Genomic DNA, 15611 nt, shown 5'->3' on the forward strand with positions numbered 1-15611 from the left:
CAAAAAATCAAATATTCAAAGAGAGAAAGAGAGAGAGAGCAAAGAAAGAGGAAACAGGTTAGTATGGACACAAACATAAGGATGTCATTCACGACAAATTAGGTAGTCAGTAACACGTAAACCACACTTTGTAGCGCCCCCTGTAGGTCAATCAATGCAATTTTAATAATGACAGAATGAAGCAGCGCCACGCATCGTTCCCTCGGGTTTTGTGAAAACCTGAGCCGCGGCATCCAAGATGTTTGTGTGTATGATGTACACACAAATAAACAAATATTACAGCGCCCCCTTGAGGACAGTCAGCATAGTTATGAAAATACCATAACAGAGCAATGACAACCATCATTCCGCAAAGTTTTGCTATAGCAGCGGCATCTGATATGGGCGGACAGATCACCCGAGGCTGGTCCACCATCCCCTTCTTCCATTTTGTGACCGAGACAACAAAAAGGAGAGAAAGAGAGGGAAAGAGGTATACAAAGAGAGAGACAGAAAATGGCAGAAAGAGGAAGGGTTGTTGGGGAAACTCAAGCGGGAGGGAAAGAGGGAGTGCGGAGGGAGAGTTTAGTGATTTAGTGAGAGGCTTAATGCTGAGAGAAATCAATACTGTGTGACCGGAGACACAAGACGGAGGGCAGGAATCCTAACATGAGTGAGTGTGGCTGCTCACGGGCTTTCAGTGACAGAGCCGAGCGCACATTTCAACAGAGAGCTGAGCACCACATCACATCTGGTGTCATACTCAGAGACCAGTCATTCCCATAGAGAGGTCCTTCTGGGAGAGTGTGTCGGCTTCATAGTTTATTTAGCTAATTGTGAAAGGGAGGAATACACAATACACAAAACACTCCATTCAAAATATGGAGAATTAAAGCAGAAAAACTTCTTGTCAGTAAGTGTATTATGAACAGGCAAAACAGTGAATTTTTGCTCCGAATGGCCTGGAAAGTGAGCTCTGAAAGCCAGAAAATCTCAGCACCCGGTGCAGTGATCACTGAGTTGTTTGCCAGAAAACATAAAAATTTACTGTTTTACTTAGTTTCTGCTCCCCCGTGGGGAAGCCCGGCTGTCGCAGCAGCACAGTGCTACTGTTCAGCAAAGAAAAGGAAAAAACAAGCACAGCTGAAATATCAGAATAAGCAATTCAAATTAGTGAAAGTAATAAAGTAAGAAGTATATGAGATCAATAAAACAGAATGTAAACAGTTCCGGGGTTATGTAATAATATATTGCGGATGTTTTTTAACAGGGTAAAATAAAAACAAATTAATTACTCACATGAACTTGCAGTTATGTACAAATTACAGACTTAGTCTCAGTTGTTTGTGTAAATGTGGATTACATACACATGGCTTAGTAAACATGAAGCATAGACTTTGAATCTAAGTATAAGTAGACTATAGGTAGAAAATCCAGTCACTAGTTCCATACTGTGGTAGTTCAGTGGTTTGCTGTGCTATTATCATTATTATTATTCCAGACTCAGTGAACAAGTCTGGGCCCTCAACAGCTGGTGCTAAATGAAGTCATCTTTTATTGAAATGTGTCCTGGCTTTAGGAGCAGTCGGCTGTGCAGCACCCAGCACCAACTCCAGTTCCAAGCCGGTGCCTTGGTCAAGAGCACTGACAGGAGAATTCATTCATTCATTCAACCTTTATTTATTCTCGAATGGACATTGAGGTTACCCTCATTTTCAATGCCGTCGAGTTTACAAGCGCATTAAAAACAAAATAACACATACATATAATAAGAAAATCATTTAAAACAAATACAGTCAGAAACACATGCATGTTTGTGGTGGTGAGGGAAACCGGAGCAACCCCATGCAAATTCAACGCAGAGAGGCCCTGCCACGGCCAGGATTCAAACCCAGGACCTTCTTTCTGTGTGAGGCGACAGTGCTGACCGTTGAACCGCTGCGCTGCCCTTTTAACACCAGCTGTCCCACAAAGCCGACATCAGCCTGGCTACGCGTGTGTATATGTGTGTGTGTGTGTGTGTGTGTGTGGACTGGCTGGTCTATTTTCAGAGCTGGAAATCTCAGCAGCCATGATGGTAAGAGTGCAGCAACTAGTATGAATAAACAGCATCCGTGAATCCCAGTTCTGTGTTACGGTCATTTGCGCATTTGAACATGCAAATTATTGGTTTTTGCATCTGATTCTGAGTGCACTATGTTCATCTAGTTTTGCAAACTTCTAAACAAGTGAAATGATGTGACAAGCAACAAGGCTGAGTCCAGTCATTTCTTAGGTTTATGACAACATACACACACACACATGCTCAAGGGAAAGGAGCGAGAGTGCACGAGAAGCTACACTAAACCTAAAATCTACCAAAGTAAATGTGAGTAGCCTTTTTTCCCATTAAAAGTCCAAAGTACAGCAGCCTGTGACACATTACTGCTCATTAGGGCCACTGGGATGGGCGAGCCGCTGTTTGCTGTCTCAGAGTACACCGCCTCACTGGAAATTACTTTGGCATCACTGTGTTGTTTCTGCTGTGTTTGCAGTTGGTGTTCAACTTCGTTTTTGGGGTGAGAGTGAATAAAGTTTCCTTGTATGCTGAAGTAGTGTCCGAAAGTTGCAGGTTGCAAGGCCTTTGTTCAGTAGTACATAGTTTATTGTTTTTATATATATATATATATATATATATTTTGGGGGGGAACTTTGCCTTCCTTTGCCTTGGAATATCCATACATGGTCATTTGCTCTGTTTTCCTTTGGTTTTCTGCAGATTTCTGAACATTCCCCTCACATACGATATGACAGGCTCCTTGTACCCATGCCACTATTCTCCACAGCTCTGATACTGACAGTGATACTAAAATCTGAGGAAGTTTTCCGACCACTCTGCAAATCAAGCTGTTCCGTTCCTGAGTGGTTTTCACTCGACTGCTAGGATGGGAATCCGCGATTTATCTGTATGACACTTGATGCGGACAAGAATGATATAAAGTCGCATATCTGCTTCCACCGTTATCACACGGGCTTTGTATTTACACTCCGTATGCGCAAAATTGACATTCTCAGAATCAGTCGACAAGAGGATGAGATATTGCTGAAGCAGGAAGCTGGCATTTTTAAGCATCAGCATCTGGTCTACTGTTTCATTGATTATAAGTCTTTCAAAAAAAAAAAAAAAAAAACACTCAAACATTATTGGGCATTCTGGTGCGCTGCCATTACTTGGCCCACAGTACAAAAGCTTGAAAACATCAATAGGCCTATCTGATCAAAGATTTTTTTTGGAAAAAGTTCATAAATGCTGGATGGAAGCAAAAAAAAAAAAAAAAAAAAAATGTTAGGGTGGGTAAAAACACCCAGTCAGTGAAAATGTCCTCCTTTTTCTGTTTCTTGTTTTGAGCTCATGATGGTAAACTCTTTGATTTTAACACGTTTGAGAGAACTGCTGATAATTTGGCACTGTGTGACTGTGATTTTGCGGGGAAAGTCATACATGATTCAAGCCAGTGGTGTGTTATCTTATGCACAGAGTTCAATTTCAATGAGAAGCTACACCAGGTGATTTCATTTAGCACATCTTCAATCATCTGCTGTGGTTTTAGGCGAGCAGAAAATACCTGCACTCTCTGGGCCTTACGTGACACATGATTAGACAGCAGTGTTTTATGTTATGCAAATATGCAGAACATATGTTTTTCTCTTTTATTCATAAATTCAATTTACATGTATCTTGCTAAGAAAAAGAAATCTTACTGAACCATATCTTTTTTTAGCTCTAATCTCTAAGTGGACTCATGATGATTGTGCAGCCAGAGGTTCACTTATTCAACTGAAAACATTAATAATAATAATATATAAAGTTCTTGGCACGTTCTGTTGATGATCCTGTGTCTCCGATTGAGCTTTTTCACTCCTTTTTTTGACTGCAGTGAATTTATGTGTGCTGGTTTGTTTTACTCATTAAAAAACTCACTGAACTAACTGATTGTTCAAGTGAATGCTCCCATGGAAACTGTGAATTTGAAACCCACGTTTTATTTACCCAGACTGAACTATAACATTTCATCAGGCTGGCAAAAAATAAAATAAAAATCATGTTACGAGTATCATGGATGTATTTATTTAGTAAGTACAGAACTTACATACATGACCTGTAAAGGGGATTGGATTAGTGCCCTGCCTGTAGATAAGCAGCGGGGGAGACGGGAGAGAAAGTGGTGGCCTGAGTCAATTCTAGGCCAGTGGAGGCAAATATCTGGTTCAGCAGGTGGGAGACTTAACTAAATTGCAATCTCTGGGAGCAAAATAGAATATTTTGACCAGCGGGAAACTCTCAGCCCAGGAATCCCTATTGGTCCAAGGGTTAATGGTTTGGCTTCTGCACCCCAGGGTCTGCGGTTTACAATGACAAAAAAAATGCATGTCAGGATACAGTTGCTCTTTATCTGTGCAAGAGAGAGTTTTGACCGTAGACTCTAATAAAATGAAAAGGATATCAGCCATCCAATCCAATAACAACCTCCAGCGACAGGCCACTGCACATGCACTTGTATAAAGAACTAGTTTACCACTGTAGTTACTGTAGATCAAGTTAAGTGCTGCTTCAATGTAAGAGTTTGCTTTATGGTATTTATGTTAAGAAGTGAGTTAACAGAGGAGATGAGGATGCATAATTGCAGCATCTTTCAGTAGCGCTGGTTAATTCGCGGAGTTTGTCAACAGGATCACAAAAGTCAAAGACGACGCAGAAATGCTGAGTTAAATTGCCGAGAGGTAGAGAGCGCAAGCGTTTCAGCAGTCATGTACCGCCGGTGACCTGGTAACACTAATATTTCATTATGAAGAACAGCGCGGTCTACTTCCACATCATCCACCTTGTTAAATCTGAACTAATGATCCTTCTAGCCAAATTACACTCTGCTGAATAATAGCTCCAATTTCACTGGAACAACAGACTTTACCACAGTGCATGTTTTCTTTTATCTTAGTTCAACACCAAAATCTGACAAGTAAATTATACCTTACGGTGCGCCATGAACAGCATAACAACTGTGAGACTCAAAGTGCAAATATGATCTAAATATTTTCCCTAATTCCAGCATTAACATGAGTTTTTGTAACATCATAATAAAAAAACAGCTGTTGGATGAAGGGTGGCAAAACAAAACCGGCTATTAGCAAAAATGCCACTAATTCATAGTCTCCGTTGGGAAATTTGTCATTCTGGCAAGGGATCATCCATGATTTGGAGGTTTTATTCAAATCTAAAAATGTCGATGTCTAAAGAAAGAAACGCTGTCTTTTCCAAATGCTGGTAAATATTGGCTGTGACTTGTTCCGCGGTTATTAACCGACCATTATGTGGAGACGCTTTCCGACTCTAAATACGTATCTTGTTTGTTTGACAATTTGTACAAAAATAACTGTTACAAGCCCTGTCAGGGGAAAGGCAAGTGGTGGGAGAACAGAGTTTAGTTTAGTTTAGTTTAGTTTAGTTTAGTTTCTTTGGCAGGGATTTTGCACAACACAGTAGTTGAGCCAGATTTAATTTGCATCTATAGCCCCTGCATAGGAAAACATTAAAGCAATTAACAAACTTTGCAAAAAAAAAAAAAAAAAAAAAAAGCATGTCACATATAAAACACTGTCATGCAAAATATACAAAAGACAGTGTACTCCAGCTTGTTTTAAGCGCTGCAAAGTTGAAAGATGCAAAGTTTTGATATACAGTTGTCCCTCGCTATAACGCGGTTCACCTTTCACGGCCTCGCAGTTTTGCGGATTTTTTTTAGTGCAATTTTGCATGCTTTTTTTTTTTTTTTTTTTTTTTTTACAGCGCATTGTATTCTGCGTCCTGATTGGCTAAGGGACTGTAGACCATTGTCAATCTCCTCCGTGCCGTGTCTCCTGTACAGTACAGAATGCGTTCATTCTATAATACTGGACTTATTTTTCTACGAAGGTTTGAACTTTGAGAGTGTTTAAACAAGAGAGAAAAGTGAGAAAATGTTAATGCCTGTCTGAGAAAAGTGTATAAAGTGTGTAGTGAGGGGTTTTACAGCCTTAAAACATCTATAATAATTGTAAAAAATAAAGCTGACTACTTCGCGGATTTCGCCTATTGCAGGTTATTTTTAGAACGTAACCCCCGCGATAAACGAGGGATCACTGTACTCTAATGATATACTCTAATGTGTACATGTTGGTCTGAATATGCCTGAATATGCCTCCCAGTTTTCATGAGATGTTCAATATGAATTTTGATCATAGATATCAATGCTTGAGCAACAGTCTATCATCGTAGTTTATACTGTAGGCCTAATGTTTCCAGATGTGACTCGGCTTTAAAACACTGAATGCTGCCGATAAAAACTGTGGGTTTTCCCCGCCGCAGAGAGTGCTTGTTCTCTGCCTTCGACCTTTGGGCAGGGTCCCCAGCTAAAAGCCAGTAAAACATCCCATCCATCTCCTGGATGACACTGTTAACTCTGAGTGGCATACACGTGTGATTAACGACGTCTGTCAGGTGCCCATTGACCTTTACTGATCACAAGTCAGCAGTCTGCTCGTATATCTGAGATGTGCGCACCGCTGAGGGTCACAACGAGCGCGGCGGCTCGTAACCTGCAATGACAGAACACAGAGGGAGAGGCACGGAAGTGTGTGTGTGTGTCTGTGTGTGTGTTTTGTGAAAAGACATCTTGTGACATCTTACATCTTGTGACCCTTAATCCTCATTTTTTTTCTCTCTCTATTTTTGTTGTGCAAAGAATCAACACCTCTGGGTGCTCTCCATAAGACATTTGTGTTTATTGAGTGAATACTATAGGGAAAATCTAGTGAAGCTGATTGCGCACACACACACACACACACACACACACCCTTGTCAGCACAATGAATTATTCAAATAAAAAAGAAAGAGATTGGAGTGTTCCTGTGCAGATTTGTGATTTATTATATTTTGAGCACAAATCAGGCTAATGTATGGGGTTATATAAGCAGTACACACACACACACACACACACACATACACACATGCACACACATGCACATTCTTACTCACAGTCTTACTGGCAATGCTCAGAAGGACTGGGCTGGTTTGGGCTGGTCGTATGTCTGTACATTTACATAGTGGCCAAAGGTATGTCAGAGTGTGTTATATGTGTGTGTATGAGTGTTTGTGTGTGTGAGTTTTTGTGTATGCTGTTTGTTTGAGATATCCATGTGCACTTAATGACTCCTTTATTGAGGTACAGAAAGCTTCTCTGTACAAAAAAACAATACTGCATGTTAACAGACCCATATGTTTGGCTGTAAAAACAGACTTATTTTCACTTTTAGACACACGAGCCACTTGGCAGATAATCAGGCATCACTTGCCCAATTCTATTCATGTCCTATTGTAAGATAATAAAAATGCCTGAATTCAGGGATCAGGTGCCAAATTTGATCAAAACTAACATTAGAAGCCAAAAATGTAACTTTGATTTGATTATTTGCATTATGTTAAGTGGTCATCTGTGAGATCTTGCATTATTTTGTTTATTTTTCATTTTGTGTCACTGTGTTTGTTATAGGCATCTTATTACCTTTCATTTTCATTCATTCATTTGTTCACTCAGCGTTTTGACTCGGCTGGTGGGTTTTATTCGACTTCTTTTGAGTTAAAAAGAAGAAAAAAAACATAAGATTATAAGTTATGCTATTATGCTGTTATGCTATTTTTGAAATGATTGCTTTTGAAATTCATTATAAAGTAATATATATATTCATTCCACACATTGCGGTAGGTATGGTTACCTGTTTTGGACTGTTTTTTTGTCTGTTTCTTTGTTTGGAAAGCCAAGCCGCTTCTTTTGGGCTTGTTTCCGTAGACCCGACTGCCTGTTTCTCTCACAAGATCTGGCAACACTGCCCACAGATGACTTGTCAATCACAGAGAGTGGGCGGGACATGAAGTTTCTGTTGATGGCGTTTGAGTTTCTGTAGGTGGCGATTTGTTCTTTGTCTTTCCAGCCTTGGTGGTTAACTAACCACCTCCTTCCTCCTCAATTTCAAGAAAACAGCAGTTTCCGGTGCTGGAAATGTAAAAAAAACATCCATTCTCATGTGCCAGAGTGTATTTCCCAGGAGTAGAAAACAGATATTTATATTAAAGTGGCACAGTTTGTTGCTTTAAACGTATCGCTATCATAAAATCCTGAGAAATTCACTACATAAAGTTAATGCTACATATAGATGACGAATTATCTTATTTCTCGCCTGAGACGCTATCGTTTGTGGCTTCATTTCGCTCAAAAGTAAGCCTCGCCTTCACCTAGCGCTGCATCCTCCATGAAGTTTAACTTTTCCTGTGTCTTTGGGTCAAAAGCTCATGCCGGCGGCAAATCAAGGAGAGCGGGGAACAGGAGAAATCCACATCATCCGAGTTTGTGACTAAAAACTAACAGACGGAACAGAGACAGGAATGGCCAGAGACAACATGCACACATACATACTGTACACACACACACACACACACACACACTTGTAGCTACAGTGGCTATAGTGAATGAAGCTAACAGCTCTAGCTAAATGGGCCTGGCGCTGATGTGTTTTGATGTGACACAGATCCTCATTAGCAAGCTGCAGACCATGCCGACGGCTTAATGGCCCATGGGCTTGCTTAGCCCCAGACATAAAGACACACACACACACACACACACAGAGAGAGAGAGAGAAACACAGATAGACACATTATTACACAGCCTACACACTCAGCGAGACTGTGACATATACATGGGTAGACAGATCAGTATGAACACACACCGATGCTTTTCCCGAACACACACACACAGGCCGATGCACACTCATTAACACTGCAACGCGGACCCACACTGCCACGTGAAAGCACGGGAATCCAATCGCAGACAACAACAACAACAAACAAAAAAAAAAAGAAAAAGAAAAAGCAAACATGGCAGGCGTTTAATGATGTCGGCTAACTCAGATGAAAGGCTCCTGCAGGCCCGGTAGAGCCCGGTGCTGCTCCCACTGCCTCCCATCGGCGTTTTCCTCAGCGAACAGCACAAGCCGTTTGCTCATCGACTTTCCCACAGACAAACCAACACGGACAAATGAGCGCGCATCCCCGTCCGCACCAAACATGTCGGGATTCTCGGTTCAGAGATTGATTCAGCGGCGGACTTAAAAATGGGTTCTTAAGTGGCTCGACGGGCAGAGCAAGGCACTAACGCTGCGAGGTTAGGGGGTTGATTTCCCAAGAAAGAATGCAAAGACGCCGCGCTGCACTGGGTTTGCATCTTCGGTTTGTTTACGACCTGTTACCTAGCACCTGTCACTGCGATCGGAGGAGAAAAAAAAGTGGCTTACTTACAGTGATGGGAGTAACGGCGTTACAAAGAAAGGGCGTTACTAACAGCGTTACTTTTATCAGTAACGAGTAATCAAAGAAATTACTGTTTCCCCCGTTACAACGCCGTTACCGTTACTGACAATAAAATGCGCCGTTACTAGCCGTTACTTACTACTAATAATTATTATTATTTTATTATCCTATTCAAAAAATGTGCGTCTTGTGGAGAAAAAGCGTTTTTCATAACTTATCAGCATGCATGGAGAATGAGCACAAATTACAAAACGCATATGTGTTCCCCAACGGCAGAGTGGATAGTATCTCCGCCTGCCATACAAAAGACCGGGGGTTCAATTCCTCACCTGGACAAGCTGGCATCACTACTTCAAACTATAGTGAATTACTTTTTCAAAGTAACGTGCCCAACACTGACAATGACAGATGAAATTTGACAGCAATGTCCACACTGCAACAGCAACGCAAAAATATGTGCATTAATAAGAGGATTTAAGAAAAGAAAAAAAGTAATCATGAAAATTACTTTCCCCAGTAATTGAATTACTCTTCTGCAGCAGTAATTGAGTAGTAATCAAAATTACTTTTTTAAAGAAGTAATTAGTAATTGTAACTTATTAGTTTTGTGAGTAATTGGTCCCAGCACTGCTTACATATGATCAAGAGGGGAAGAAATGGACAAATTAAAATAAAATAAAAAAAGGACCATACCAGGATAAACTGCATTTTAGCATGAAACAAAGATATATCGAGATATTGTGGCTACCTTCAGTTGAAAGAGCCACCAAAACACTTTTTTTTTTTTTTTTAAATCTCATTTTAAAATACCTTTGTATAAAATCCAGCAATGGAATAAAGTTTAGGTTACCACTTTCTCACATTATCGGCATTTAATCAGAACTGGCATGGAAACTTAATCAGAAAACCAACATGAGGCTACTTGTTTTTTTTTTCTTTTTTGTTTACCTAGATTTGATTTCTGTGTGTTCTCTCCCCGTGTGCATGAATATGGAGCCCACTGATTTCTGGTGACGGTGCTTTTTAGACGAACAGAAAGTTGATTCATCTTGTAATTAGCTGAACCAAATGGAGGCTTTTGTACTACACAAACAGTGTTGCCAGTCGAGTCAAACACATTTGTCATGCCATGTGGAAATCATTATGTTCTCCCAAAACGTACACACACACACACACATCTCATTTGAAAACTTTGGTAAATAGCAGTATGCGTGTGTGCACAGTTTTTCAAGCAATTTCCAAACTAATTAGTTTCTATTTAAATTGATCAATGGGGGCCAATTAGAGTGATTGCTGGAAAGTAAGCCATTATTTTCAGACAGTAAGAAGCAAAATGCACAGTTATAGTCTGAATATTTTATTATACAAGACACACAAACTATATAAATGTAATTATATCTATCTATCTATATGTCTATCCATTTATGTCCTATTAATCCCCAATCAGAGAGAAAATCAGCAGCATGTTTGTCACTTTTCACCCTCTCTCTGCTCAGATGAACATGGTAGCAACTTTTCATGAGCCACACCTTCTTCGTGATTTACCACACAGCCCAACACAGCAACCAAACGCTCCCGGCAACCCCCGAACGTTTCAGCTCTTTAAAGTTAAGATGAGGCTCGAGGCGAGCTCAGCGTTTGTCCAAAGGAACGGGATGACGCAGCGATGCAATGCAAAGAGTGGGATCGTGTAGGATGGAGGATTGGCTCTGTTATGTAGATATTCTGAATGTGAATAATGGATAATGTTTATGTTCGCGTTTGAGCGTGTTCCCTGGGATCTTTGCACAGAACTGGCGCTTAAGAATGTATTTATTTTATTTAGTTATTTATGGCTCCATAGCCGGATTCATCCAAATATTAGGGCAAGTGCAGAATGCAGTGCTCTCTCTCTCTCTCTCTCTCTCTCTCTCTCTCTCTCTCTCTGTGTGTGTGTGTGTGTGTGTGTGTGTGTGTGTGCGTGCAAACTGCTGCCAGGTATTCCCTTTGTGTACAACTGAACAAAGTATTCTTAACCAAGATGATATTCACACCTTATTATGGATGCTAACTGCCTACTTACACAATCCCTCCTCACTTCACACAACTCAGCAGCCAGACCTGCCAAGTGGTTAAAGAGCCTGTCCCATAATGGAGGGGAAAAAAAACAAAAAAAACATATTGCATAACGCTGAACATCTGCTAAAGAGATATTTTCTCCTTTCCCAGGTCTAAAAAGTTCACTTCTCTCAAAAGCCGTTCCACCGGTTGATTATTCTCGAAAAACAAGTCGCTTTGCTCATTTTTTCTTTCTCACTTGCTTTCAAGGTGCCACAAGGTGTCACATTTTCATGTCAACACAGCGACGCTGCGCTGATTTTGAGACATTAGTTGTAATTATGATAAACAAATGAGATCTCTCTCAAGAAGACTGGCAAGCCGCTGCAAGCCCGAACGCTGCAAGCTCACATTTTGTGCCACCACGTCGGATTTGACTGGAAATCAGCCGTGTTGCTTTCAGGCACGAGCGGAGATTAATTTATCGCACAGGACAGGAATGCACAACTTTATTCCATTTCCAGTACTTTTAACGGACTAACTTTCAATTTTCGACCGCCCTATCAGAACACACTGGCTGTTATTCCTCAACTCTTAGAAAAAATGAAAAAAAAAAAAATCACTAGGGTTTATGGCAGTGATGTTACATTCAGGAACAATCTGATTCTTTTGAATTGCTCTTTGGTACAAACAATAGGAATCGAGTTGCTGCGCCCAAATTTGACTGCCTCACCAATCCACTCCACTTTATGTCCCCCTAGTTCCAGGAAGACCCGCCTCTTCTCTGCCTGTGATTGGCTAACCTTAACCATGATCTTAACCAATCTAAAACAAACGAGGTAATGATCACTAGCCAATCTGAGGCAGAGGAGGGGCAGGTATTACCAGAATCCAGGTGGGATCGCACAGCCAGATTCAGAATTCAAAACGCACCAGCATTTCAATGCACTTGAGCAATAAAGGCAAAGATAAAGCAGAGTGCAATATTTGCAAAATCAAAAATATCATATAAAACAGCTGATCTTTTGAACGACTCTTTGGAGCCATAAGACCCTGTTCCCGTCTACAAGCCGTAAATCCCATCGCTGGTTTATGGGTGATGTAATTTTTTTCTCAATTTCGGGGAACACAAGAGCTACCTGCAGCACCGCTGAGAGAAAAACTAGATCAATAATCTGTTAAGAAGGAGGTTTTTTGTCAGGATACAACAAAAGTCCTGGCCAGCGAGCAGCAGTGGAGCAGCTTTGGGATTCATCGACTCGCTCCGAGCAGTGCGGTGGGAGACGAGGGTGAGTGCTCCTCGGGTATTTTTGATTTTCTTCTTCACCCAAGAATTCCCAGTCCTTGTGGGGATTTTCTCTAGAGATTTTCAACGTGTTACTGCACCTATTCAGCCCTTTTCTCCCACTTGTAAACACAGGCACATACGTCAAATACCCTGTAAGTGTCACACAAACCACTGAAAAATAACACGTAAAACCATGGAGAATGAAATATATCATACCTGAATGGGATGCCAATCACAGGGTGTGGACATGGCTACGGTGGCCTACTTGGGACATATGAGATCTGCTACGAAGCTGCAGGTGCTGATCAGAGCAATAAAAAAAGGAAGAGCTTGGTTTTATAAAGCCCAAGGTGCCACCTGTGATGTATGACATGTCAGGAGGGTTGATTTTATGTGTGTGTGTGTGCCTATCTGCAAGTGTTTGTGCATGTGTGTGATATTAATGCGTGTATTGACCTGGGTCATATCTCTCCAATCGACTAAATCCTCGCCATAGATTCCACGGAAGGCAGTGCTGGCTTCCTTCCATACTTTGTAGTCAGCTCATCATCTCTCATGCATCTTTCCACAGATATGAATGAGATAATCTCTGTTTAAATGTAAAACGCTGTTTGGTTACCGCTCGCTGCGCAGGCGACATGACATTTCTGTATAAACAGTATTCTGCTGCCTGTATTTCTGCAATGCGTCTTACTCACGCTCTGATCCTCGCTGACCTTGCCAGCACCCAGGCGTGATATTTGTCACTTTGTTCCATGGTTTGGTGCAGGCCACGTTTACACTAAGTCAGTGTTTATTTCATTGACGAAGACTATGATGAAAAATATTCATCAACAAACCTTTTTCACGGACGAAAACTAAATAAAAACTAAATAAAAAGTCAGATATGATGACGAAGACTGCGACGAAATATAACTGACACTTTAGTCAACGAATAAAAACGAGAGGAAAATGTTAGGGCGGGACGAACGGAGAAGAGATCCAGTCAGAACTCCCCTTTTTGTGGGACGAGTTCAGAAGAAATTTAATCAGAGCGAATCTTTTGAGGGCAGGTTGATCTATGCAGAGCAACAGCTGCGGCAAGATCCACAGTCACAGGAGGAGGATAAAGACAAGTTTGCAGAACTTCGCATAGTTTTGAGGACATTTTCACGACAGTTAGGTTGTTTACCTACATTATATGCCTTATGCTTATTTTATGTGAGATTATCTTTTGTGAAAAAAGCCACAGTCATGTTTTAGACATTAAGAATAAAATAAAATACATGTTTTGCATTACAACCATTAAATCTGTGTCTGTATTGCATATTCAAACCTTAATACCATTCCATAACAGACTGATGGATACTTCCAATGACTGGAAATTCTGTAAAAAAAAAAAAAAAAAAATTTAATCGACTAAAATCTGTCAATATTTGGTCTACTAAAACTAGACTAAGACTAAAAGACTTACGACTAGACTAAAACTAAAACTCTTATGATATTCAGTCAACTAAAACTAGACTAAGACTAAAAGATTTCAGATGACTAAAATATGACTAAAACTAAATGGTGTGTTATTCAAAAGACTAAGACTAAAACTAAATCTAGGGATGTCCCGATCACGTTTTTTTTGCCCCCGAGTCTGAGTCCGAGTCATTTGATTTTGAGTATCTGCCGATACCGAGTCCCGATCCGATACTTCTATAAAACCAGGAAATGATATGTTATTAATGATTGAACAAAAATGATAGGAGGATGTATCAGTAATTATTTCACCTGAGAGTTGACAGAGTACTTTTTGCTGTAACAATATGTTAAATTATTATTTGTTTTAACAATGTAAATTGCTTATCAAACAGACCTAACAATTCAGCTACCAATGAATGAGCAGTAGTATGCATGTGATAACATAGATCGAAAAATAAGCCAAAGTGATACCTCTTCTCTGAATAGACAAGCTAAGCCAGTGTGCTGCTGTTAGCCAGCGAAAAATACAGCAGAGTGGCACCTCTTCGCTTTGTTTCACAATCTATGTCAGTGCGCTGCTGTAGCTGGAAAGTTTATCTGCCTTTTGGAGTCGGTTTCCGTTTTATTTGGCTAATTCCGCGATTCCGTCCGTGATAGTAGCAGCATATCACCAGAGCCCGTCTACTGTATTAGAGTTTCTCTGATATCACACACCTCAGCTTCAAAACAAACTGCTGCGTGCTGCCGTGTTCCGCGCATGCGCTGGTCAGTGGCGTCTGTCACAGACAGACCCGGCCTGTAAACGTTGGTATTTTATTCTCATTTATTTTTTTATCACTAATAGCCCATATATTGAAATGTGATTAAAAATAATAACAATAAATATACATATGCATATATATTATTTATCCGATACCTGATCGGGACATAACGTCCGAGTCCCGATCGAGTCTTCAGTCATGTGATCGGCCCCGATTTCCGATCACATGATCGGATCGGGACAACCCTAACTAAATCAGAATTTGCTGTCAAAATTAACACTGCACTAAGCCGGGTAAATTTGAAAACACACTCTCCTTGGTGTGTACATTTGAAAATGCCAGTCTGGCATTATAGGGAAGATGAGGGGACTACGTTTTTGAAACGCTGATGTAGGATTGTTACGTGTTGTGATGTGTGCACCGCTCGACAGGGGAGTTTGAGAGCTCCATTTGGTGTTAACCAGGCTGTTGGCACTAACCGCGCTTAACACCGGCAAGTTGCAGTTTTCATCTCGCATTAAACCAGTTTGGGCGTTTTTGCCTTTTTCATAGTCTCAACTGAACATGACGGTGCCAAGATGGGTGGAGCGGCACAGCTGAGTTAGTTTCCACATTCAGACAGGATCAGGCATTGTGGCAAAAACTGCAAGGAATCTCATTCATTTTAATGGGGTCTTTTGGGCATTTTGGCTGCAGCAGTGCGTACCAAACTGGGTTCTGC

This window comes from Myripristis murdjan, chromosome 1, assembly GCF_902150065.1.
Source record: "Myripristis murdjan chromosome 1, fMyrMur1.1, whole genome shotgun sequence".
Taxonomy (NCBI): Eukaryota; Metazoa; Chordata; class Actinopteri; order Holocentriformes; family Holocentridae; genus Myripristis; species Myripristis murdjan.